The sequence below is a fragment of the Periplaneta americana genome, chromosome 6, assembly GCF_040183065.1.
Source record: "Periplaneta americana isolate PAMFEO1 chromosome 6, P.americana_PAMFEO1_priV1, whole genome shotgun sequence".
NCBI lineage: Eukaryota > Metazoa > Arthropoda > Insecta > Blattodea > Blattidae > Periplaneta > Periplaneta americana.
Window position 1 is genome coordinate 91,619,281 of NC_091122.1, and position 26,969 is coordinate 91,646,249.

The window sequence follows — 26,969 nt, forward strand, 5'->3', positions numbered from 1 at the left end:
CAAGTGTGTTGAGTGTACGCGAGACAAATGCAAACGTGTCAAACTCGGCAAAAATTTCAGGAAAGCAAGCAGTGATGTCATCTGAAGAAGACATAGGAGTGACGCGAACTGGTATTCAGCAAGCACAGCAGAACAAGAACTCAGTGCAAGCGAATGGAAATAGTGGACATCAGATAGGAGCAATTCCGAAGCGGGTGAAGGAACTAAGATCTAAATCGAGGCTGACGAGAAGTAGAGTAACGCAAGTAGGTGATAGTTCAGGGAGCAGTGATGAAGGAAGAGGGGAAAACAAGGTGAAAAAACAGTATGACTTAAGGAAATATGTGGGGGAGAAATAAATCGTGAGAAAAGAAAACTAAGACCTAAATAAAGTAGCAATGTGGAAAAATTAGCAGTGAAAAGTGCAAATAGTAAGAGATGTGGAGTGAGGGGGAAATGTGTCATATAGGAGGGGGGGTCAAGAATTAGAAGTATAGTATTTTTTGTATAATAATGGGTGAGGAGTGAAGTAGTGGAAGAATTGATGACAGACAAGAAAAGACTAGTGGAAGAATTGCAATAATAAATTAAAAATAAGTAACGACCTAAATAACTTGTACGAGAGACGTTGTAAAGCAGGGAAACGGCACTGTATACTAATTATGTGAAGTGCCGCCTCACCAAAAGGTACATTGCTTAAAGACAAATATATACATATATTTAAACTAGACTGTGACTATAAATTAAGACTTTATAGTAGTATTAAGTTTTTTTACTTATTCCATATTCTTGCTGTGAAGCAATGTATGAATACCATGGTATGTTAATAAATACAATACAATACAATACAACATTTAATTAAGTTTAGGTTATAGAGTTTATTTTAAATTTTCCAAGACTTTGTTTAACATGAAATGAACAGTGTTCATTCTCCGTTATCGAACGCAGTTTAAACACAAAAATTAAACGGTATATCGTTTACATTTTTTCTTACGAGTTTAAAAACAATGTAGCCTACATGGCAATAATCTTCAACAAGCCAGGTGAAAGGATTGTTCTGAGCAACACAACTTAATGTGTACTGCATCCTGGTTGCAGTGTTGCAAGATCTCATAATTAATGTATTTTAAAATTCACCTTTTTTGGAAAACTACTCAAAACATAGGAAAATGGTATTTGACTTTTTGTTGCTCTTTACTAAAGGAATCACTCACCATAATAATCAATGGCATTACTTACGGTTCACCCTATATATATATATATATATATATATATATATATATATATATATATATATATATTAAGTCATAACGCGAAATCCTTCCAAACCTGAAGTTTCTAGAATATTCTAGTTCTGATAAAGTTCTTTTGGAAATTCTAGTTTTCACTTACGTAATTCACTTGTATCTAGAAATTACTATGACTCTTTAGGAAACTGAAGTTTTGACTAATATAATTAAGTTAGATCTAGAAATAACTGATTGTTATTAGTAAAAACTGTTGTAACGATTTCAAGTAAGATGCAACGCATCCTCCACTTAGTAAGGAGATAACATCATAATACGCATTCCGGATGTCGACAGGGGAAAAGCCGAATTATTGAGAAACCTCATCATCATCATATATATATATATATATATATATATATATATATATAACTACTCCATATTTTTGTTGTCTAAGCTTCTGAGTTACTTTTCAAACTCTTCAACTTGACACTGGATCCAAGATTAAACAGCAGGCGTGGATCGTGCTAGGCTTGAAGGCTATTCTGAGAGAAATCAATACTCAATCGTCCTATTATTTCCTTGCCCTGCAAATGTGAATGAAGAGTTCGTTCTCACCGTAGGGAGGTCGTGCAATATCAAGTCGATGAGCTGGTGTATAGCGATAGCAAAGGAGGAGGAGCAGAATTACAGGGAATTGCCCAAGTAAGAAGCCTTCCCCTCAGTCCCATTTCAGTGCAAATATAACAGCCGCGTCTGTAGCTCAAGTGCTAGTGCTCTGGTCTTCCATCCAAGTGGCCCGGGTTTGAACGTAGGCTAGGTCGCGATGGAATTTGCAGACGTTGCAGAGGACTTTTCTCGCGTACTCCCATTTCCATTTTTCATCCACCAACACTTTCCACTTTCCCTCATTTCACCTATCATCTACGATAGTTAAAAATAGCCTGTGTGAAATATTGGAGTCAGAACATAGGCAGAGTTATGGGGGGCATGGGGTGCACTGTCCCTCCCCCCAAACTTGTCTGAACTCATTTCTTTTTTATTAACGTTAGAAAATCTTGAATTCAAAAAATATTTTTTGCTTTTGTTTATGATCAAGTTTCTATGCTTAAATTGACGAATTAATATCTTCAGTTGATGTGTCTTGACTAAAATATTTATTTTAAATTTTTCAATCTAGCCAATAAGAATTTCTATATCTCATTTGAGTAATGGAAGCTCTGTAATGTTTCTTTTGTAACAGCCTGTACTCATGTGTTAGAACTCTGCAAGTATTCAGGCCGCCATTTGGAGAAATATGAACAACATACTGCGCAACAATGCAGAAAGAAGAAAAGTAATCCCAGTATAATGTGTAAACTTAAAGATGAGATTAAATAAAACAATTATTAGAGTTTACATTTCATATGATATCTTCAGGAAAGCTTACTATAAAAAGTTTCTATTAGCACTGTTACGTAGGTCTATTGATGTACATATAAGTGTAGTAGACTTTCAGCTCACCCTACACTCCTGTAGGAGGCCGTTGCCCTTATGGGATTTGAGGGTGAGAGCGTCTCGGTGTTGCGTGAGATTCACTCAGGGTAGCCGAGGTACGGTTATGGTGTAGGATGATGTCGGGAATAAGACCAAGCCGGCTACTTATATAAAAGGCAGTGTAAATTCCAAAACTATAAGTTTATTGTCGTATTCACTTGGTAAACCCTAGAGTATGTATTTCCGGCTGACTTATAATTCAGTCGTTGGTCGCACTTCTGTATCGACTCTATGGCAGCTCTGAATAAGCTATATCCGATACTGTAAATTCAATACTCTGCCCAGTACACTATGACCGAAGTTCCTAAACGTTGACGAGTAGTCTCGGTGATGACAAAGTTCTAACTATCGAGTCTTCGCCGGAAGAAAGACTATTACGTTGGGCCGCCGACACCAAAAAGCTCAGTGTGTCGTGCCGCCGACACGATAAGAAGTTGTGATTGTGCCTTGTATGTAGGGCCGCCGACACGATGAGATGTTGTGCTTGTGTCGACACGAAGCGAAATAGTAGTCCCTTCTCCGCGCCCCGTCACCCTTATTTATAAAAACCTATCCTACGCTAAAACTAACTATTCTATTGGTTAAAAACTACGTCACTTAACCGGCCTAAAATCTATTCCCTATTGGTCCAAAGTGACCTCATAAGCTGGACCAAGATCTCTTCTTATTGGGCGCGAAATACGTCATCTCTAAATTTAAACTTTGGATTTCCCATAACATCTAATTAGTTTGTATATCTCACAAGAATACCCGTTCTTTGGAAAACCCAAGCTTGGCAGTATCTTTCCCACGGGTCCAGTCCAACTTTCTGATTTTACGCCTCGACGAGTGTCAATGCAGAACCCTGCCCAAGGTGGCCATAAATATGTCCGGTGCTGACAAGTGACGAGAGGAATACGAAACATCTGCGTGTGAAACTAATTCTAACCAAGTCGCCAGAACATCCCCGCGATTACATGTCACAAAAATATGGAGATATCATTTCGCTAATAAATCGGTCTCTCCCTCTCCTAATTACTGCTTCAGATTTCAGGCTTTTCATATTTCTTATGTGTTTCTGTACAAGAGATAAAAAGAGAGAGATTGTTTTAAATTATTTCCCATTATAATTTGTAGTAGATCTACAGTTCAAGCCCTATACAATTCGGTCCGAAACATCGCGGATATGATGTAGCACTGTAAGAAACATGCCCCCGAAAATACCTTTATTAAATGATCATATTCCGATATATTGTACTGTACCACGGGCAACTTATAGGGGGGAGGGGGAGAGGAGGATGTAAATGATGTCCCCCATAACCCCGTTATATGGGCATTCTATGATTTTGCTTTGCCCCCCCCCCCCCAGGAAACGGTTCTCTCTCCGCCTATGAGTCAGAACGGGTCTCAGCTTACTGATAGAGGATTTAAGGGCTTGGGACTCTGGGCTCTGGGGCTTATCAGTTACTCGTCTGAGGAGGAATTTAGCTTTGTAGGACCAGAGGTAGAATAGCCCACATATCAGCATCAGATTCACGAATACCACCTGTCGAACTTGAACTACTATCAACGCATGGAAGGATCAGGCCCTCAAAAAGGCAAGTCAAGCCAAATATCATAATTTCACATCTGTCGAAAAATGAACTCATGGCCTGTTGTTATAGATGGCCTATGGACTGACTGAACTACGACTGACTCAGTTCACAGTGTATTTAAACATTATCTATGTTCGACCACGCATAACGAATTTCTTTCGAAGAACCGTGCGTTTTTTTTTTAAAGCAAGACGTAAAGCGCTGCAGCAAGACGTTATTTTATTACATTTGCTTCACCGTCGCTGCAGCAAATCAAAACATCGGTTTACGAGTTTGCTGCACGATCCATCATGGCGGAATGCGTGTTTTGGTCTTTTGCAATGTTTATTATTGTTAAAATCGTCTAGTAATAATAATTCTATGTCATTATCATGGAAGTCGAAACTATTTAACATGTTCGGTTCTTTTAAGGTTAAATTTATTACTGCAGTAATAGAAGCCAATATTAAGGTACGGTCACACGTCGCTACTTTTGCAGCGATGCAGTACAAAAAACTGCGCAACTCTCGTACTGCGACGTGTGAACAACGGTGCAACCCGAAAAGTAGCGGCTGCCGAACCTGCTGCTCGCTACTTTTCCATGCTGCGCGCAGCTTAAAAGTAGCGACGTGTGAACAGGGTTCTCAGGGTTGCAGCAGCAGCATTTTTGATATCGGTTTTGTTGAAACTTTTGCTGCGGTTGCGACCAGTGTTGCCACCCAAATGTGCCAATGATACTTTTATTGTTTGGATGTATTTTAACTTTAGGTGTGATGAAAATAAATTATTTGTAACAGTTGTTAAATGCACAACACAGTCTGAGCATATTTGCTGACGATATAATTCACTTTTTTAATTTTCTGTAGCGTAGTTTCAAACAGGAGGGTTGCCAACATTGATTACGTGAACATGCTGTTGGTTATCGTAGTATATAGGCGTTTTTAAAAGCTTTATAGTAAAAATAATGCCAATTTCTGAATACTAGTTAGGGCAGAAAAGCAAATAATAGATAGGTAAGCTTTCGCATGAGTTTATTAATAATGCGAACATAACCACAAAATGTATATTGAGAAGTCAACACGGAGATGAAAACCTGCAGCATGACTGCGGCTGCAAAAGTAGCGCCTTGTGTGTGAACAGACTCGCAACCACCAGTTGCAACTTTTGCTGCACTCGGGTTGCGCAGCACGAAAAGTAGCGTGCAGCGCGCTACTTTTGGCTTACATGTGAACACGACACGCAACGTTTGCAGCTGCAGTACAAAAGTTGCGCAACAAAAGTAGCGACGTGTGACCGACCTTTAATTGTCCATCATTTAGCAGTCAGTTGACCTAGTTACGTTTTTTTTTTTTTCGATCCTCATTTTGCTGCAGCAAAGGCAAGAAGCGCTTTACTGAAGCGCTTTAAAAAAACGCACGAGAATTGTCGGTGGTGGAAGTATTGAACTACATTAGTGTACAAATGAAATGCGTCAGAACACTAAGTACTTCGTCCATTTCATTTCACCCTTAAAGAATGTGACTTCTTTCGCTTATAAGAGTGTTCTTTGATGGATTCTTACGCTAAATTTGCAAGTCCTGGCATTGTTGCTTTTACTTCATCATCTTCGCCTACTTTTTTACTTTCAAATATTATGAATTTAAAAAAAAATTATACCGGCTGTTTCAGACCACTCGTGTCAGTCTCTTTTTCTCGAAAACTATGTGATACTGGTTGTTCATAAAAAAAATTTTCATAACAAAAAACCTATGTAAAGAATCGATTAGTGGTAATGCCATTTCCCGTAACAAATCGAATATGTTAGGAGGTGATCAGAACATTATCACAGGGTGGCGTACATTTTGAACACTTAATGTGAAGAGTGTACTGTACGTACATAAACAACATACAGCATTTCTCAGAGGATACAATTTTTGTTGCTTTGTGAGTAAACAATAAAAGTAAGAAAAAAAGTTTCAGTAAAGTTGTTTCTTTTTAAAATTAGTTTCCAATGGCACCTTCAATGACGCATGTTCTCATTTGAAATTTCGAAGTTGACCACAGGTTTGTTACGGGAAATTGTACTACCATCTATCGATTCTTTACATAGGTTTCAGTTATCAAAATTTGTTTTATGAGCAACCAATATCATACAGTTTTCGAGAAAAAAGGCTGACACGGATGTCTGAAACACGCGGTATATAGTCTATATATATAATTTCGAAATTTTGTCGGAAATAAAAGCTTTCTGCATCAGTGATACTAAATAAAGCCTTTCGGGCATACCGTCTGTTTGTCTGTCTGTCTGTGTTAGACATTTCTCTTAAATTATTTTGACGGATTTTGTTCATGTTCAATATTTACGAATCACTGTGTTCGAGAACTAAGCGCATGAAATATGATAGCTTTAGTAAAAAATTAATAGATATTTTCTTTAAATCAGAATAATGATAATGCTAGGTAACTTTCGGCGCTGGACCCTGGACTTATTTCGCTGGCATTACCATCTTTATTTCACGTATAACTCTAGATAACCATAGCAACTTATAAAATGCCTTAAAATAAACAAATTTTTAAAAATGCAATAAACTCGAAATCTACCCAAACGAATTCTCTTTTAAGTGTTCTTTCTTGCATAAGGTGAAGAAATAAATGAATTGAGTAACCTAGCATGCCTCCAGATTCGTATAATATAATTAATAGCAATTTATTATTATTATTATTATTATTATTATTATTATTATTATTATTATTATTATTATTATCATCATCATCATACGCAGAATTATTTGTACTTTGGTTATGAATATTACTCGCTCAAACAACCTCGACATTAAGGACCACTGGGACTGAGTTTTGAAACTTTTCTTTTAAAGTTTTTTTATTGATATCTATCAATTCAGTAGGTTTATTGTGGCTGTACATTTAAATAATAGTACCAAATTTCATCACGTTTCATTTATTAGTGCCTTAGATATTAACTTTTATTTATTTTAATGATATTAAATTGTGCTTAAATTCAAAACATCCCTTCAGAATTTTTTTTGCTTTTAAAAATTTTCTGTGAAGCACTTACATTTCATAATAAAGAAAATTAAGCATGGATTTTTAAATTTGAGAATTAGTTCAGGAGATAAAAATTTCTGACGCAGTTTTGGACTCCACAAGATGTACACAAGTCATATCTCGTAGATATTGCGATTGCTGCGCTTAAGAGGTCTATTTCAATATTAAGAAATGTTTTCTTTGACAGTAATTATAAATTTTAATATTTTTGGTTAAAGGAAATCATACTCCTTCATTTCTGTTACTTTTTGTAAATTCTTTTATATATTAGAGCTATAATTGTTGTAATTTTATATTAAACTTCTTTTATTAATTTAGTTATTATACATTTTGAAGTTGTTCATATCACTTTGTCCATGTGGTAGCCCTCTAATAAGGGAAGTTTTGTAAATTAAATTAAATTAAAATAGTGATGAAGTTTCACTTTTACAATGAGAGAAAATACAGCAGTGGAGATAAGCCCGGAGGAATTGTTCTTATACCAGTATGGATTGTCTGAAAAATAGTTTACGATACACATGTTAAAAATTATGTTATTTTGTTCGTAGTTTTGCAACATTTGGTCTGCGGTCACATTTCGCAAACATCCTTAGTAACAAAATAAAATTCAGTTTTTAACACTTGTATCGTAAACAACTATTACTCTAAATTTTAGGTACATAATTCTACCTCATAACTAGATTTCGAAGTTCAGGTTCCAGTCGGAGAGATACAGGTTAACTGATAGCAGAGTATTGGGCGGAGGTGGGGGAACAGGCGAGGGTTTGTTTACTTTTCCACCTATCGGAACTATCCACTGCTCTCTCTGTCTACGACTGATTGGAAGTTTCGTACGTAGGTTACTAGCACTGAAGCTGGGACAGTAGTTTGGACAATGTGAAGTCATTGCGATGTCTATAACAATTAAATACTTACTTTTAGTTTTGAGGGTTTCTCCACTATTAGCGGTTACCCTGTATTCCCATTCGCCAATCTTCCCGGTCAAACCATTCATTTCCTTCCAGAGACCTGTCACTCGTCAATCTATGGATCTGTCCTCTCCAGGTTGTTTTTGGCCTACCCCGCTTCCTTCTACCATGAGGTGACCATTCCAAAAGAGTTTTAGGCCACCTACTTTCCTCCATTCTTCTGACATGTCAATACCATTGAAGAGTTCGTCTCTCAATTCTATCTATCACTGTCTCCTCCATATCCATTTTCCGTCTCACTTCTTCATTTCTCCTCCTTTCTAATCTGGAAACTCTGGCACTACGTCGTATTCCGTCCATTTCCACTGCCAAAATCTTAGATTTTTTACTTTCTACCAACGTCCACCCCTCTGCACCATATGTCATTATACTTTCCACAACCGCCGTCAAAATCCTCTTCTTGGTGTCATTCAATATCGTCCTGCTCCACAGTATTCCATTCAGCATCCTTATGGCTTTTCTTGCTTGCACCAATCTACTATCTATTTCGGAGTTACAACTCCCTAAATTATCAATATATGACCCCAAATATTTAAATTTTTGGACAGCTCTAATAGTTCCTTGGTGTAAGGGGATGTCTCTTCCGTTTCCATCTACTACAAGATATTCAGTTTTTTTTTTTCATATTCACTTGTAATCCACCTGCTTCAAATGAATCCAGGAGTTTTCTCATCATATATTTCACATCCTCACGAGATTGAGCCATTATCACTTGATCATCTGCAAATATTAATGAATGCATTGTGCCACCTTGAACTGGTATTCCCATTCCTCCACAAGACTGATTCCATTGTTCTAATATTTGTTGTATATATATTTTAAAAAGAGTAGGAGACATGCTACAACCTTGCCTCAGTCTTATTCGTTCTGAATGGTATAGACAATCTCTTCTCCACTTTAATAGATGCCTGACACTGCTGGTACATCGGTCGGATGAGCAAAATAATTGGTAAATCAATACCAATACCCTCCATTGCATCCCAAAGTTTGATAATAGGCACTGAGTCATAGGCCTTTTCTAAATCAACAAATATTAAATGAATTTCTTGGCCCTTTGCGTATGATTTTTCAGTTATCTGTCTCAGACTAAAAATGTGATCCATACATGATTTTCCTTTAGTGAAGCCTGCTTGATCCTCCGACATTTTCCCTTCTATAACTTGTTCAAGCCTGTTTGTAATAATGCTACTAAAAACTCTACTAATAGACGACATGACACTAATTCCTCTGTAATTTCCAGGATCTTTACGGTTTCCTTTCTTATATATAGGTGTTATACATGACATACACCAATCCATCGGTATCTCATCACCTTCCAAAATCTGATTAAACAATTTACAAATAAGCCTTTTCAGTAACGGGGGCCCATATTTCCATAATTCTGTCATTACTTCACAGGGACCACTGGCTTTACCATTCTTTGCTTTTTTTTATGTTTGATTCACTTCTTCCTGTAAAATAGGTTCCATATATGACAATGTATTATTAGTAAACCTAGAAACTTGCTGTTCCATTCTTCTCTCAACTAATAGATTTTCAAAATGTTTCTCCCATTGCTCCATACTGACAAGATTTAAGGCTGGTGATGGATTATTAGTTGTCCTCATCCTCCTTATAACTCTCCACGCCTCTGCAGATCTTCTGTATCCTAATGAATGATCAATTTCAGCACACACCTTTTCCCATGATTCTTCTTTACACTTTATTATAACCTTCTTTACTTGTTTCTTACACTCTCTAAAGTTTTTTAGATCTTCTTCTCTCTTCGAGTTTAACCACTGATGATACAGTCCCTTTTTTTCCTTAATAATTTCCAGTGCTTCTATAGTCATCCATTCTGTCTTTCGTCCACTATTTTCTTCCCTTCCCAAAACTTCCTCAGCTACTCCTTCAACACATTGTTTTAAAAAAGAATATAGATTTTCAGCATTCCAGTCCTCTTCTACTGCTTTTAGATTATCGTTTATCCTTTCATGATATAAATATCTTACACTATCCTCCTGTAATAAATGTACCATATATCTGGTATCATTTACGGTATTCATTTCTTTATTTGTCTAAATTTCATTTATAGTTTTAGCTTTACTTGGAAACGCAATTTTAGAGACAACAATATGATGATCCGACCCACATTCTAACTTCCTTCGTACTCTATCATCTTGTACTTTAATTAACCGTTGCTATCTAACTATAACATAGTCTATAATAGACTTCAAATTCCGGGAAGGGTTTATCAGGTATATTTATGAATATCTTTATGCTTAAATTTTGTATTCATAATAACACATTCTTGTTCCTTACAGAATTCAATCAACCTTTTACCATTATCATTTTCTGTGTCCTCTCCCCAGTTTCCAACAACGTCATCATTAATTTTCTTGCCGACACGCCTATTAAAGTCTCCCATTGACAAGAGCTCATGTCCATCCAGGCATTCATCAACTACCTCCCTCAAATCATCATAAAAAGCTCTTTTCTCATCACCTGAAGCATCATTGTTAGGAGCATATACACCTATTACCTCCACAATGGATTCATAAATGCGTATAGTTATGTGAATTATCCTGTCACTTATCTCTCTCCAATCAATTATTCCTGATTTCCATTTTTTTATGAGGACAGCCATCCCAGATTTGGCCCTCTCCGATTTTGGTACACCACTCCAAAAATGGATGTAGTTCCCAATCAATTCTTGCCCTTTTCCTTTTTTCTTTGTCTCATTTAGGATTACAATATCCATTTCTAAAGAGTCTATCTTTTTAACTACTTCTACCAATTTTCCACTTATTCCTTGTACATTCCAAGTTCCACATGCCAAAGTCCGTTTACGTAGCCATAGTCTATCCCTGTTAATCTGTCCGGGTATCATTCTCTTGGGAAACGTAATCATATATTTTAAGGTGAATAGGTGATTGGCCTCTTGCACCCGATTCTGGAATTAAAGCGTCCAGAACCGCCTCCCTGTTGTTCTGGGGATTAGTTGGGGTATTTCCTCCCTAATCAAAAATTGTTATGGTTATACCGCCAATACTCGGTCCCTGATTAGACTTAGTCACTGCAATGCACGTCCACCCTCCGCGACGAGACGCGCTCTTCAGGAATTATCTAGGTGTGTAGAGTTACAGACTAGCCCCCTCTACACCCTCAATTAAATTGAAACCAATTTTAAAATATAAATTATTAAATTCCTCCTGAGTTCATTTGTAGATCATTGAGTCAACGCTAAGCGGGCGAGTAGGAGCTCAGAGATATATTCTTGATTTTAGAATTCATATTTGGTCTATAGAGTCAATCACAACATAAATTTCAATATCAGTCAGAAAACTTGTATGTTTATTGCAAATTACATTATGCAAACATATTTTGAAGAAATATAATGAACTTTTTCGCCTTTGTTTCGGCATCCTTAGATTGACATTATGATGATGATGATAATAATAATAATAATAATAATAATAATAATAATAATAATAATAATAATAATAATAATACAAGCAATATTCATTACATTTTACAATTAATTGCACAATAACATGGAGTAATAATATTACAATAAATAATTCTTAAGTTGATTAAAAATTGATTTAAAAATAAAATTGTACATTGTCAAAATCATTAGTTTCGTTCATGTTATTTGAGTTTGCTAAAATTGCAAATAAGTATATCTAATCGTTAAAATGGTTCAAATAAATTTTGAAAACGAGTGGAACTATGGTACAATGTTATTTTATACATCTTAAGTTTTCTTTGTACAGTGATTCTGTCTGTTGTAAATGGAAACAAAGGGCTTGTATTCAATAGAAAATGATATTAAATGTGGTATAGCCTAAAGTTGATCCAAAGTTAATTAAGTTATTATCAAATGTATAATACTAGTAATGTCTTGTGATTTTTCGTTGATTGGAAGTATGTTTGTGGATTTAGGATTATACATTTATGTGAGTTAAGCAGTATATGCGTATTTATTGACTTGGATGAGATCTGTATATTCTAATACAATTAAATATATGTAATTAACAAGCAAAAAAGAAAACACGAGCAATCGGGTACTTTAAGATTACTTATACATAAAGTAATGTAATTTTTATTAAGTACAGTTTATAAATTTATTTAAATTCTAGTGTTTCCGTCCCATTCGAAAAATAGTCCTAATAAATGCCACTCGAGAACCTCAGCTTCCTAGATGAATTCACGATACCATGAAAACGTCTCTTTTGAGGTAGATTTTCGTTTTGACGTGAATATGTCCATAAGTTCGGTCCAGTACTAGGATGCCATCCTAGGAAGTGGGCCTACATATTTCCATGCGAATTTTGTCGCGCCTATAATTTCTAAACTACAAATTCCAATAAGTAAACGGCTATTCATAGACGGAGGATCAATATATCCAACATGACCTTCAGTTGGAGCAGGTGACATCATCTAGCGATACGCGGGAATGGGAATTCAAGGCATGAATTGGCAGATTGCGCTGTAGCCGATTCAGTGTTACTTGAGATTGCGGAGCGATGAAACGTTCGCAATGGTGTCCAACTATTCGTAACAAACCAGGCTACAATCTGAATTGGACAATAATCAGCAATCGACAGGTTAAGTTGAAAAAAAATCGCCAGTGAATTTGAAAGAAGCGAGAAAATTCTCAATGTCGAGGCATATGCAGTAAGTGAGAAGAAGCGTATAAGCATTGAATATCAAACGATACAGCAGGACGGTTGCTATAGTAATCGAAATGTTTACTTTCAATACATACAAGATGTGATCTGTTATAAATAAAATTATACTTTCCTTCTAAATGTGAGTGCATTTCTTATGCCTTACATTTAACAACCCATCCTGAGAGACGTATTCAAGCATGAAACTTGGGCTGTGTAAGCGATACAGCCTTCCCCGACCTTTTTTCTTTACAAATTCTTCTATATCTAGATTTTATTATAAAACAAAAGAGTATGTGATTGGACTTCTTACATTATTGATAAATGTCATAGAATAAAATACTGTATTTCGATGCCTGAATGTATCTTAGTCTTCAGCATTCATATTTGTTAGGTCTTTTAAATAGTACTCAAATTTTACTGGCGCATTTATGAATGAATTTTCCGAACAAAAAGAATATAAAGGACTTCCTTAAAAACTTCTCAGAATGGACTCCTACTTGATGAGAAAACTGATATGGTAGGAAGCCTTTGCAATTGTATTTTCGACTTTCGAGTTCTATGAAGTTGGGAAAGCTACAGAATCCGTGCCGATTGTGTAAGATCGATTTAAAGGAGAAAGAAAGTAATGATGGCTTATTCAGGAGATGAGGTTTAGATTGGATTTAGCCCCAAGAAGTTGGTTCTTTTTCTCTCCTTCCCGCTTTCACCTGAAAGTGAAGGAAGATCCGACCTTCAGAACTTCGTGTGTTCTCTATTTCATCAGCAATGGAAGAAATTCAATCTAAACCTCATCGCTGAATGAGACACTACAGTATTGCTTCCTTTCCGTTTAAATCGATCTAGTATCACAGAGAAATGTAATATTGCTCGAAGTTTCATACCACCTTACAGTAAAATATTCTTACAGGCATTCCGTCTCCTTATTGACGCAGATCAATTTCACCCTATACAGATACTCCATTATTTTATAGATAAATCCACACAACAGATTATAGATTAAGGTATATGTACACCCACAAAACGGAAAAAAAATGATGAAAAATTAGAATTTTCAAAATATAACTATTTTAATAGAGAATTTTCTCCCCTTTAATTTGATATAAGGATTTTCGATTTATGCCTTATGGGTTTTCAGATAAGTCCCATTTCCCAAAATTCTGCCTCATCAGCCACGGTCATTTCTACGAAGATCTCTCCAAAAGTAATGCACAACATTTTTTTTAAATTTATTTATTATTCTAAACCTTTGCAATTTATGGAGGTCATAGATATTTCCTTCCTCCTTGTATTCAAATTTAATTTAAGTCGTTCCCGTGAGTGGCGCCATAATGGCACTTCTTCGAGATGGCTGCTGTACTTGGATGGACAACACTGAAACATCGGTTTTACAGTCCTGATCTGGCACCATGTGATTACCATCTCTTTGGTAAACTGAAGGAACGAGGTTTGAAGATGATGACTCCCTCGTGCAAGCTACTAAAGATAGGCTCAGACGTGTTGGTCCAGACTTTTATCGTGCAGGTATACAGGCCCTCATTCCAAGGTGGCGTAAGGCAGTTGAAAGGTGCGGGGATTGTGGAAAAGTGACGTATTGTTCCTGAAGGACGTATCTACATTCTATGAAAATAGTAAAGCTGTAGGATTAAAATGTAATTTTTAAATAAATATTGTGGATTACTTTTGGAGTGATCCTCGTAGCAATCAATCCCCTCGTCCAGCATTGCTTGTAAAATAAACTTCTTTCTAGTCCCAAAATAGATACATAAATATCAGTGCATGATCATTAGATTGAAAATACGTTTTTACATAATGAAGTAATTTATAATCTTTTACTGTTAGCATAGTCATAAAACTGTAAATTTGTGTGTCAGTGGTGTACGTCATTTTAATAAGATTCCAAAAGTATAAATTAAAATTCTGAGGAGGATGGGAATAAACCCTGGGACAAACACCATCGCAGGATTTGTTGCATCAATGGAAAATAAGGACAAAATGCCAAAAAAAAAACATTCAACACCTGAAGTTAAAACAAGGAGAAGGTATTTGAGAGGCAGAAAGAAGCTGAAACTGGACCGACATGAAGCTGCTTAAGGGGTGGCATATGATGATGGAGTCTTCTAGGCTCTGAAAGTTTGTGGCTCATTTCCTGTAAATAGTAATTTTAGAATATTTAATTATTTTAAACATGATATCTCAGCCAAATATGGTGATACCAAGAATATATTGGTGTCATTTTGAAGCTTGAAATGTCCCCTAGTGCCTGACAATGAGTAAAATAACATTAATATAGTTAATTTTTTAAATGACTTATGCAACATACAATATTAGTATAATTTACATATATGGTAATATTTAATTAATGTATTTTAAAATAAAAAATAGCTCTATGTCAGGCACTAAAGAGTAGTTTTAGCTATAAAACAGTGAAAAAATGTGGCTCTATCTTAAAAACTGCATGATTTATCATGTTTCAAGTTGTATGTCAAAATTATAAACAAAATAATTTTTATAAACAATTTAGACATAATTTCAAGGGATCTTTTCACTTCATTCTCTTTCTGGTACCATTCTCAATTGTATAAAAATTGTACAGAGCAAAATTATGCAAAACAAAATTTTTTGTATGTAAAGGTGTACATATACCTTAATTAGAACTACCGTACTCCTTGCATGTCGTAGGCTTATTAAGAATTTTAATAATTTAGTGATAACTCACAATACCAAAATACAGCATCTTGAGTGGTTATACTGTCTTATCCTCTATTAATAGAGGTAAGAGCTTTTGCCATATTAGACGTATTAAAAATTAAATACATTAAATATGCCGTCCACTATTCAACCAAAGTTATGATATGCAATTCGACAAAAGTTCGACCATTCATTGGAGAGCTGCTATTAGCGGAATAAGCATAAACATTTGTTGCGATTGCATTAAAATATAAGTATTTCAAGGGGACGCCGAATATCAATCGTTATAATGAAATTTAATTTAACGGAAGTTAAAATTGAAAATCATTAGAATTAATACTTCCAATTACGATAATTAAGGAAGCTTATTTTATCATTACTATTTCTTATATACATCCATAGAATTATATTAATATTTTCAATGAGAATGAAACAAATCATAGCCGGTTTAATTGTAATAAATATTTTAGAGAGACAGCAAATAACACTCTGATAAAAATATAATTCGAGTCTTCAGAATTTTTAAATAAAATATTTTCTATTTATTCACATTCAGAACTACTATTAAATTAAATATTTTGTATTAATTATTGTGATTTTCTTCGATTAATTTTAAATTAATTTTCTAAAAATTCTTGATAAATTAAAAATTATTTAATTATCTTCCGTTGTAAGAATACCGACTGTAAATGACATGCGGAATCTCATTTTGATTGTTTCAACAATTTATTGCTAAAATAAGGCAAAAGAACTTAAAATAAAGAACAATAGCGAGAAAGAGCCAGCATTCCCACTCAACACAACTTCCTTGAGAATTAAGACGATACGGGAAAGCTATTCTCATGGATTAGTTTTAGACAACTGGGAAAATATAATAGGCATTGTTACACACACAGAGTCGTTATCCAGAACTGGGAAAATGCAATCTGCATAGTCACGCACATGGATAACTGGAAAATGTAATAGTCACATACATACACACACACACGCGCGCGCGCGGAGTTGTCATGGAGAACTAGAAAAAATGTAATCGGTATAGTCACATACACACAAGTAGTTGTCATGGAGAACTGGAAAAATGCAATCGGTATAGTCACATACACACAAGTAGTTGTCATGGAGAACTGGAAAAATGTAACCGGTATAGTCACATACACACAGGTTGTCATGGAGAACTGGAAAAATGCAATCGGTATAGTCACATACACACAAGTAGTTGTCATGGAGAACTGGAAAAATGTAATCGGTATAGTCACATACACACAAGTAGTTGTCATGGAGAACTGGAAAAATACAATCGGTATAGTCACACATACACAAGTAGTTGTCATGGAGAACTGGAAAAATGTAACCGGTATAGTCACACACACACAAGTAGTTGTCATGGAGAACTGGAAAAATGTAATCGGTATAGTCACATACACACAAGTAGTTGTCATGGAGAACTGGAAAAGTGCAATCGGTATAGTCACACATACACAAGTAGTTGTCATGGAGAACTGGAAAAATGTAACCGGTATAGTCACACACACACAAGTAGTTGTCATGGAGAACTGGAAAAATGTAATCGGTATAGTCACATACACACAAGTAGTTGTCATGGAGAACTGGAAAAATGTAATCGATATAGTCACATACACACAAGTAGTTGTCATGGAGAACTGGAAAAATGCAATCGGCATAATCACACACATGCGGAGAAATCATGGAAAACTGGGAAACTCTAGTCAGTATTTAAATGTCGAAAGAGCTTTGACGGCTTAATATTTTCTTGTGATAACACTTCTCGACAAACTAGACATTGGGGTTTATTGGAAATGTCAGTAAAATCTTCTTGGATATAGTTTTCGCTGTAAAAGGTATTTTTTTTTTTTCTTATTACTGCCAGTTGTAGAAGGTTCCAACAATCTTTCAGAAATGGATCTATCTTGAATAAAATGCATATATCTTGTATTAGTTGTTTAATATTCGGTATTTCACTTGTTGCTCAACAGTATGGTGCGTCGCATAGTAGTGGTTCAGAACGCAAATTTAGCAGGACAAACTAATAACTTTTCAAATATCCAACAGAATTTTATGAATCTTCACACAGTAGTTACGTGTAATTTATTTGTTTTGTATACAAAGTCTGGTTACGTTCGCATAAGGGGAACTACCACTTAAAGGGGGGTGCAGTTAGACAAAATTAATAACTTTTCTCCTACCGAACAGATTTTCATGAAATGTTATACAGTAGTTACAGGTAGTATGTTTGTTTTGTTTACAAACTCTGATTACGTTTATTTAAGGGAAACTACTCCTTATAGGGGGTGCATTTAGTGAAAATTAACAAGTTTTCTTATACTATAGGTACCTAACAGATGCTCATGATCTTTGTACAGTAGTTACACGTAGTTTATTTGTTTCGTAAACAAAATCCGACTACGTTTGCATAAATGGAACTACCCCTAATAGGGGTGCATTTAGAAAACATCAATAACTTTTCGCCTATCTAAAAGACTTTCATTCAGCTTTATATAGTAGTTACAGGCTGCATATCTGTTTTGTATACAAACTCTGATTACATTTGAAGGGTCCACTGCAAGAGAGAAATATGCCACAAATTTCTGATCAGTGAAATTTTACGTTTTTGGGCAGTTCCTATCATCTGTTGTTCTTTCTATAAACTACATAGATTTAGCATTGTACCAGCCAATGCCAGAGCACTCTGACGAATTCTGGAATACGGCTCTTTTCGTAACATACTTATTTTTCTCACGTAACGGTTAGTATGGCATAGTTCCCTCTTGCAAGGGACCCCTCATTCGTTTAAAAGAAACTGCCCCTTATAGGAGGGTGTATTTAGAAATTAACAACTTATGTATCTAACAGGTTTTAATTTGGAAATTGAGGTTTCGATATAATCATTTTCTTTTCTTAATATTTCCGCATATTGTTTCACAAATAATTGTTATCTTATTGGGAGGCAGTATCTCGTGAAGGATGTTCTTCGATTTTTCCGAAGTACCTTGCCAGTGGAATCTGTTTTGATTACCTATCTCAATGGAACAACAGATGTTAGTAACAGATCAGAATCCGTCTCATTCAAGAATAATACTTGGTTATTTAGGAAGTGACTGAAACTACCGTCAAATCTCTATTTATGGATCATTTGAAATGAACAGTAATAATCGTCTTCTTTATTACACTAGGTATGACTTTATTTTACGAAATATATATATAGGCCTAAGTTCAACTGCTATACTAACCCAATTTTTTTAATCTTACCTATGTCGTTTTTTCTGTAATTTTCATTGATTTTTCATTAGGGTAACACTGTTTCTCATTTCTAAAATTTGTTATAAGCATAGTTTATGCCAAAATTTCTACTTCTATACCCTCTTCTTAAACACACTTAACGATGTTTGGCCAGTCTGAGAATCACTATCATTACCAGAGTTTCTTCTGCAGTACATGAACAAGCGTGAATAGATGTAGGCATACCAGTAGTCCACTTCTTTTCAATGGTTGAATTGTACATGGAATTTTTATTAAAGTAAAAGTAAAGTAAAGGTAATCCATGGCGCTACAACCCTTTGCAGGGCCAAGACCGACCAGCCGGCTGCTTGGCTCACGTTCACATGCCGAAGCAGAGGTGGAAGATCATCCAACCAGAATGGAGTTTTGTGTGGTTAGCACGATGATCCCCCAGCCGTTATACATGGAATTCCTATTGTTGTTTTTAATAAAAGAGGAAACATTTCATTTACCTTCCTTGGCAAAACCTATCTGCGTTGCAAAAGCTAGTTCTTCTGAGCTATGCGAAGTAACTAATTTTCTTGTCCATATTGAATCTTTCGTACATCGTAGGCTCCGAGGATGGTGTCGAATAGCACCAAAACAGCTGTAAGCCGCACATGCTTACATAATTAACACGAGTAAGATCGCCATTTAATCAATTATTTAAATTTATGGATCGTCTATGTTTCGACTTCGTACTTCCTCTAATGAAAAAGCTTTCTTGGGTGACCACAACTTTTTTCCGGGGTACGTTTTCTAAATTTTCATTACTAACACGATGAGAACCTAATTTGATAGGTAATTCACTAAGCCAATGTTCATTTCTTTAAAAAAAAAAAAAGAACACATTTTTTTCTCCACTTGCTCTTAACGATAAAATATCTTATGGGAAAAATTGAATATTTCAGTTACTATTGCATCTTTTAGGCACTCGGCAAGCTTATGTTACTCGTATATACAGGGTGTTTAAAAAATATGGGGCATAATTTCAGGTATGTATTTCCCACATGTAGACAATCAAAATAGTTCATTACAACATGTGTCCGGAAATGCTTCATTTCCGAGTTATGGCCTTCACAACATTGAAATTCACCGGAACGTTTTTCTTTCCGCAGGTCGTTGTCATTACAGAAGATGTTCAAAATGTCCACCTTCTGCTTGAATACAGACCTCACATCGATGTCTCATTGACCTGCGAAAACGATCCCAAACACCAGGAGTATTGCGTATGTCCTCAGAACATGCCACAGTTCCATTCCGAAGGGATTCCAAATCAGGCACCGGAGACGAATAAACCAATGATTTTAAATGGCCCCACAAGTAGAAATCGAGAGGGTTCAGATCAGGTGAGCGTGGAGGTCAAGCAATTGGGCCACCTCTACCTATCCACCGATCAGAAAACCTTCGATCCAAGTACCGGCGAGCCGTACGACTGAAGTGTGCAGGAGCGCCATCATGCAAGAAGTGAATTTGTTGACGATTGATCAGTGGAGTGTCTTCTAAAACATGAGGTACCGTATGGTGCTTTCCAGGAAGTTTGTGTACGCCTGCCCCGTAAGTCTGTTTACAAGTACATGGAGGCCAACTAATCGATCACCAATGATACCGGCCCACATCTTGAAGGAGAACCGCACCTGGTGATGAGATGGAACAGTTGCACGTGGGTTTTCATACGCCCATACATGCTGATTGTGGAAATGTGTTATGCCATCTCGTGTGAACTGTGCTTCATCTATAAATAATACTAAGGCAGGAAAGTTCGGATTTACACCACACTGCTGCAAGAACCACTGACAGAACCTAACTCGTGCAGGGTAATCTGCTGGTGACAGGGCCTGTACACGTTGCAAATGATAAGGATACAATTGATACTCTTTCAACAGTCTCCAGACAGTCGTATGAGGAACATTGACTTGCAACGCTACCCTTCGTGTGCTGATAGAAGGAGTCATGTTCACAGCCTCCAGAATCTCCTCCTGTACTTCTGGAGTTGTAGATCTTGGTCGTCCCCTTCCCAAACCAGGAGAGTTAAATTTTCCATATTTGCACAAACGGTAATGGAGACATACAAATGTCTTCCGATCTGGACATTGTCGCTGTGGATACCTCTCCTGGTACAAACGACGAGCCAGCGCAGCATTGCCGTCCGCCTTACTGTACATGAAGTGTATCTCTGCCAGCTCTTGATTTGAATACATGTCGCACAGTCTAATGCCTACACAACACTGAATGTAACCTTCGCCTCGGAATGAACTGTCAGTGTGCCCTCTTAATGTCTCCTTTGACGGCAATGACCTGCGGAAAGAAAAACGTTCCGGTGAATTTCAATGTTGTGAAGGCCATAACTCGGAAATAAAGCATTTCCGGACACATGTTGTAATGAACTATTTTGATTGCCTACATGTGGGAAATACATACCTGAAATTATGCCCCGTATTTTTTAAACAACCTGTATAATTAACAAGCTTTTACCTTGCATTCACTGAATTATCCTTCGGAAGCAGAGATTCGGTTCTCAGATATTCAACATTTGCAAACGAGAAAAATTGCACTACTGCACCTGGAAAGAATAGTGCGCATAATTTACTACTTCCGAAGATCTACGCACCTTAAGACTTCACTTAAAATAGAGGTAAATACTCGAGGAAGTGAAAAAAAAATTCATTTTGGGACGGAACAAAAGGTGTTTTTTTTTTTCTCTACCTTAGTCAAGTCTGCACTGAATAGTTAAATTCATATTTTGTCCCCTGTCCATTTATGCTAATTTGACGCGATACAATAACATTTAATGTAATAAGAACATACGGTTTTACATACCTGAAGAACTACTTGACATGTTGACACGAAATATGAAGGAAATCGACCACACACAACACAGTTACAGCACAAAGAATACGGCAGACTCGCGGCACTCTCTGAGTAAGAATGCTGGGTGGTCGAAATGTGGTATGTTACCCAGAGTCCGTGGATACCCAGAGTAACGTATTCGGCCGCCATTGTTATTCCATTTCAACAGGCTTGGGATATGAACATTTAAAGTAAAACTCAATTTAGGCCAGTGTTCATGGCCCTTAAAATTAATAATATTTTATTCTGATATAGGCTACATAAGTTACATTCACTCTCTATATAGCTATATACGTCAAATAATAACAATGGCTGATTTATCGGCATTTCCAGCGCAAAGGATTGCGGTACTCTGATGTTACCGGCCTCTTATCTCTCTCTGTAGTCGCCTCCGCTGATTAAGTTCATCAATAAGGGTTACTCAGTTGTATAAGAAAAATAATTTAAGGGTTTTATTTCATTTTTTTACATGTGACTTTTCTACCTTTGTCCTCTTAAATATGGATTTTCGACCACTGAGCGGCGCATAGACTGAAAATGATGTGTCATCGCTCTTCGCTTCTTGTATTTGAATTGTTTGCAGAAGGTTTCAAAGATATCTACGAATAGTGCGTGCTCTCGAGTAGGCTGGAGAGTCCAGAAAACAAAGATAAATAGATTAAGATACTGGTTAACAGATAGCGCAAACATTATTTTGAATTTGTATTGAACTATTATTGCAGCACCATGGCTGTAATAGTTTGAAGTACTAGAAATATTATTGTTTATGTAATATTTCATACAATTGTTGTACCGTTTACTTCTATTTTGGTCGTTTTTTGTGGTGGTACCGACTGGTTTTCAGTAAAATTATCGTTGTTTTCGATTTTACAGGAATTTATATTTTTCGAGCTGGATTAAGTATCGGTACGGTAGCGGGGGTCGCAAACAAAAGTTTAGTTCAAAAGTGAGCTTAGCCTTCAAAAAGTTTAGGAATAACTGTCTTAGGATCGTATTCATAAACAAGACTTTGAACAAAAGTTGACTTCGGAGAGTACAAAGTCGCCATTTTCCTATGCACAGCCGACACTTCGACGGGAGTAAGCTTCAATCGTGACTTTACTTCGAAGTCGCGAAAAATCTAGTCTTTGACTTTGACTTTCGCTCGTGGACATATGGGAAATTGCTGAAATTTTGGAAGTTGTTGAATTTGCCGAGAATATTGATAACATTCAAGAAATGATTGAAGCTGCTCATGTTCCTCAGCGTGCAAAACTCTATTGAATGTTATAGAGATAATGAATTCAAATCAAAATACAGATTTGATAAACAGACCGTATTAGATAATATCTAAATGTTTAACACACAGTGACGAATAATAGAATAATAAAAAGGATTACCTGTTCCACTAATAATACTCTTATTTCACTTCGATATTGTTCTACAGGTATAAGAATTAATGGCTTACTATTGATTTTGTATAAGTCCTATTCTTTATACGTCTTCACCAGTTCTAGTAGCATGTCTCTTTCATAATCTGTCATAGGCGCATATCTGTGGTCATAGGTGACATCTTCTTATCTTCCATGTCTTCACAATATTATTATTTTACATTGAAATAATTATACTGTATAATGTTGCAAGAATGGCTAACAATCGCTTAACGTCTGTCGATGTTCAATTGTTTCATAGATTTGTGACTCAAAAGATGTGACAATGCCACAGATAGCCTACAGAGAATGCCTACTCTACTTCGAGCTATCTATTACTTTAATTCGTTTAGAAGGCCATGATTGTGATTGTCAATATTAGATCAAGATTGTCAAATCTCGACTTAACAAAGTCAAAGTCAAATTCTCAGAAGTGTTGTCTGTGAATAGGACTTAATTACTTTGCAATGGAAGTCGAATTTGGAAAGGCTTCATCCACAGTCTCGTTTATGAATACTAGCTGGGGGTGTAAGGTAATCGGTAGTCACTCATACGGGAGTTGTCGTAGAGAGCTTGGCAATTGTAAGTGGCATAGCCACGAAGAAAATTCAGTGAAATAGCCTACGAGTAGCTATAGATCCAATAAGAACCCTTTGTAATCTCCCTGAACTTTACGAATTTCTGTCCAAAAGTGCCTAATTGTAAAACAATTCGTTAAAACGAATATGAATTTATCTTTTCGGAACTATTTTTACACTCTCAAAACTGAAGAATTTCTTATACACGGACATTTCTTTACCTTAACAAGTAATTGAAAAATAACTTTGACAAATAAAAATAACCATAGAAGTGTAAAAATCGCTACTGTGACGTTTGTTGTAGCCTAACAACGTGTCACTGTATTTTGTCTCTTTGGAAGGAAAGTACGGTACGATATAAAACGTGCGATTTTTTATCACTCGTCACTTTGCATATTACACTGTTCAAGTCACTCGTGAGCACGTGGGCTTGTAAGGAAGTAGAAGCAGACACATCGTTTTGCAGGATTATATTTAAAGAGCGTAAAGGTCAGAGGGTAAGCTTAACGTTGTTTTCATTGTCACGGCGATCCACGTCAATTCGGAGGGATGTCCATGCATTCCCAAAGCACGTGGATCAGAAAGTGGAGCCCATCGTCAGTGGAAAAATCACTTCATACCTACGTATTTACTTAGGTACATTGATCACTTAATTTATATATGTTTATTTTAGTGATTGTTTCGCTTTATTGTCTCCTTATTTGGCGTTTTACATCTGTCATAGTTCAGTCTTTCATGGTTTTGAAAAATTCAAAACTTATACAAAAAGAAAAATATTTGACTTAGGATCGGCAATGTGCCAGACTTACACGTAATACTAGACATTGGATACTAACTTCGTAAAATGTGTTTAGGCGCCTAAATGTCATTAAAATTATCGAAAAATTCTTTACAACAAAAAAATTACAGGGGAGTTCAGAAAATCGCAATGATTTCTTGAAACTTCTATATTAGAAATAAAGCAATAAAATATAAAATGTCCATTCCTATTGTGCGGAAACGGCAGAGGAGATAACCGTGCTACCTCGGGACTAGGTGACAAGCGGTGTACAACTTCTAATCACTAGATTGTGCACCAATATGTCTGGATAAATCCAAATCTCTCCGCAGTGCATATGAAGAGAAGGCATATGTCACTGTTGATAGTGATTCGTCCGTCGGACGTCGTTGGTGCTATTCGACAGGAGTAGACTCCTTTGAAACGCTCCAATGGGTAAGATTACAGGACCGAAAATATATCCATTCACTAATTTTCCTATATCGCATCATCAATACTTCTTCGGTGCGTTTTAATTTCTTGTCCTCTTACCACAGCATGGGTACTCGTTCTAAAAATGACTCTTTATTATCTATCCCTTGCTATAAAACAGCTCACTATTCTTCCTCTTTCACAGTATCAGTAATTCGTTTCTGTAACTCCCTACCCAGCTCCCTCAGGAACTGTCGAACGATATTGCAATTTAAAAGTGAATTGATTAAACAAGTGACTAGTATTCAAGTTTAATTCTCCTTTGTGTGTTTGTGTGTATATGTGTATATATGTACTCGTAATTTTCCTCATTGCTGTATAGTTATAATTTACATTTGAATTTGTTATTCTTGTAATTTGTAATATTGGTCCACTTACCGCTTGCATGTTCATTGAGTGTAACTTCCAGCCTTATATTATTTTGTAATTGTTATTTAGTATGTTCGCATTATTTTACTCGACTTGTGCTTGTATAACTATATAAATTTTTATCAGTGTTCTTTAAAAATAATAATAATAATAATAATAATAATAATAATAATAATAATAATAATAATAATAATAATAATAATAATAATAATCCGTGGCGCTACAGCCCGTGAAGGGCCTAGACCGACCAGCCGGCTTTGGCCTCACGCCCATATGCCGAAGCAGAGTGGACGATCATCCAACGAGAATGGAGGTATCGTGTGGTTAGCACGATGATCCCCCCAGCCGTTATAGCTGGTATTCGCAACCGGATTTCGCTACCTATCGTAGCTCCCCAATTGCATCACGATGCTGGGTGGGCACCGGTCCCATACACTGGCCGAAATTTCATGAGAAAATTTCTTTCCCCATGAGGACTCGAACCAGCGCGCATTCCGTAACGCCAGTCCTAGGCGGGATACCTTAGACCGCGACGCCACGGCGCGGGACTCTTTAAATATTAGTCTGTAAAATTGTATCAGCTTCTTTTGTTTCTGGCAAAGTGGAAGAGAAGGCCTGGTTGCCTTAACTTCGCCAGAATACGATGAAAGAGTAATGGAACGGAGAAAAATTCTCTCCGGCGCCGGGATTTGAACCAGGGTTTTCAGCTCTACATGCTGATGCTTTATCCACTAAGCCACACCGGATACAACTCCGGCGTCGGACAGAATTGTCTCTGATTGATTGAGTTCCAATTCTTGGGTTCCCTCTAGTGGCCGCCCTCTGCACTACGTCATAGATGTCAGAATAGATAAACAAATATTATTATTATTATTATTATTATTATTATTATTATTATTATTATTATTATTAGGCTACGTGCCGACATCGAATTTTCTCTTCTCCCTACCTCATCTTCATCATCATCATCATCCTCACCCATTCCCTATACTACACTTAGGCCTACACGAACACTCAAACATACACTTACCCTAGTACACGACATAACTCTACACAGATACACATAATGCATAGAGTGGCCCTCCGAAGTGATATGCAATTTGAAAAAGGGTCACAGTCCTGCCATCTATCCGCAATATGCGGAACCCGAATCACATGAGATGGGTAGGCATTACATACATACATACATACATACATACATACATACATACATACATACATACATACATACATACATACATACATACATACATACATACATGAGTTAAACCTCCAGGACTGACGTCACGAATAATAGTATTGACGATTCCCGACAGACATTTTCCTGATTTCTTTGATTTCATTTTCCCGAATACAAAATTTCCGAATCCACATTCCCGACAGACATTTTCCTGATTTCTTTGATTTCATTTTCCCGAATACAAAATTTCCGAATCCACATTCCTGATTTGTTTGATTTCCATTTTGCCGATAATACAGTAGTGTATATTACCACACAAATGTTTTAATATAATTATGGTATAATTAATTACGCTTTCTCTTTACAAAGTGAAATAATGTCCAAGTTCCTTAGGTAATCGAGGTGTCT

At 36.2% G+C, this 26,969-nt stretch overlaps 1 protein-coding gene across 1 annotated transcript in view; it reads right to left on the reverse strand.

Annotated features, from left to right (window-relative positions):
• The window catches only part of LOC138701493 (synaptotagmin-7-like), a 201,282-nt gene that overhangs the window by 157,262 nt on the left and 17,051 nt on the right, over positions 1-26,969 (reverse strand). The window lies entirely within an intron of this gene.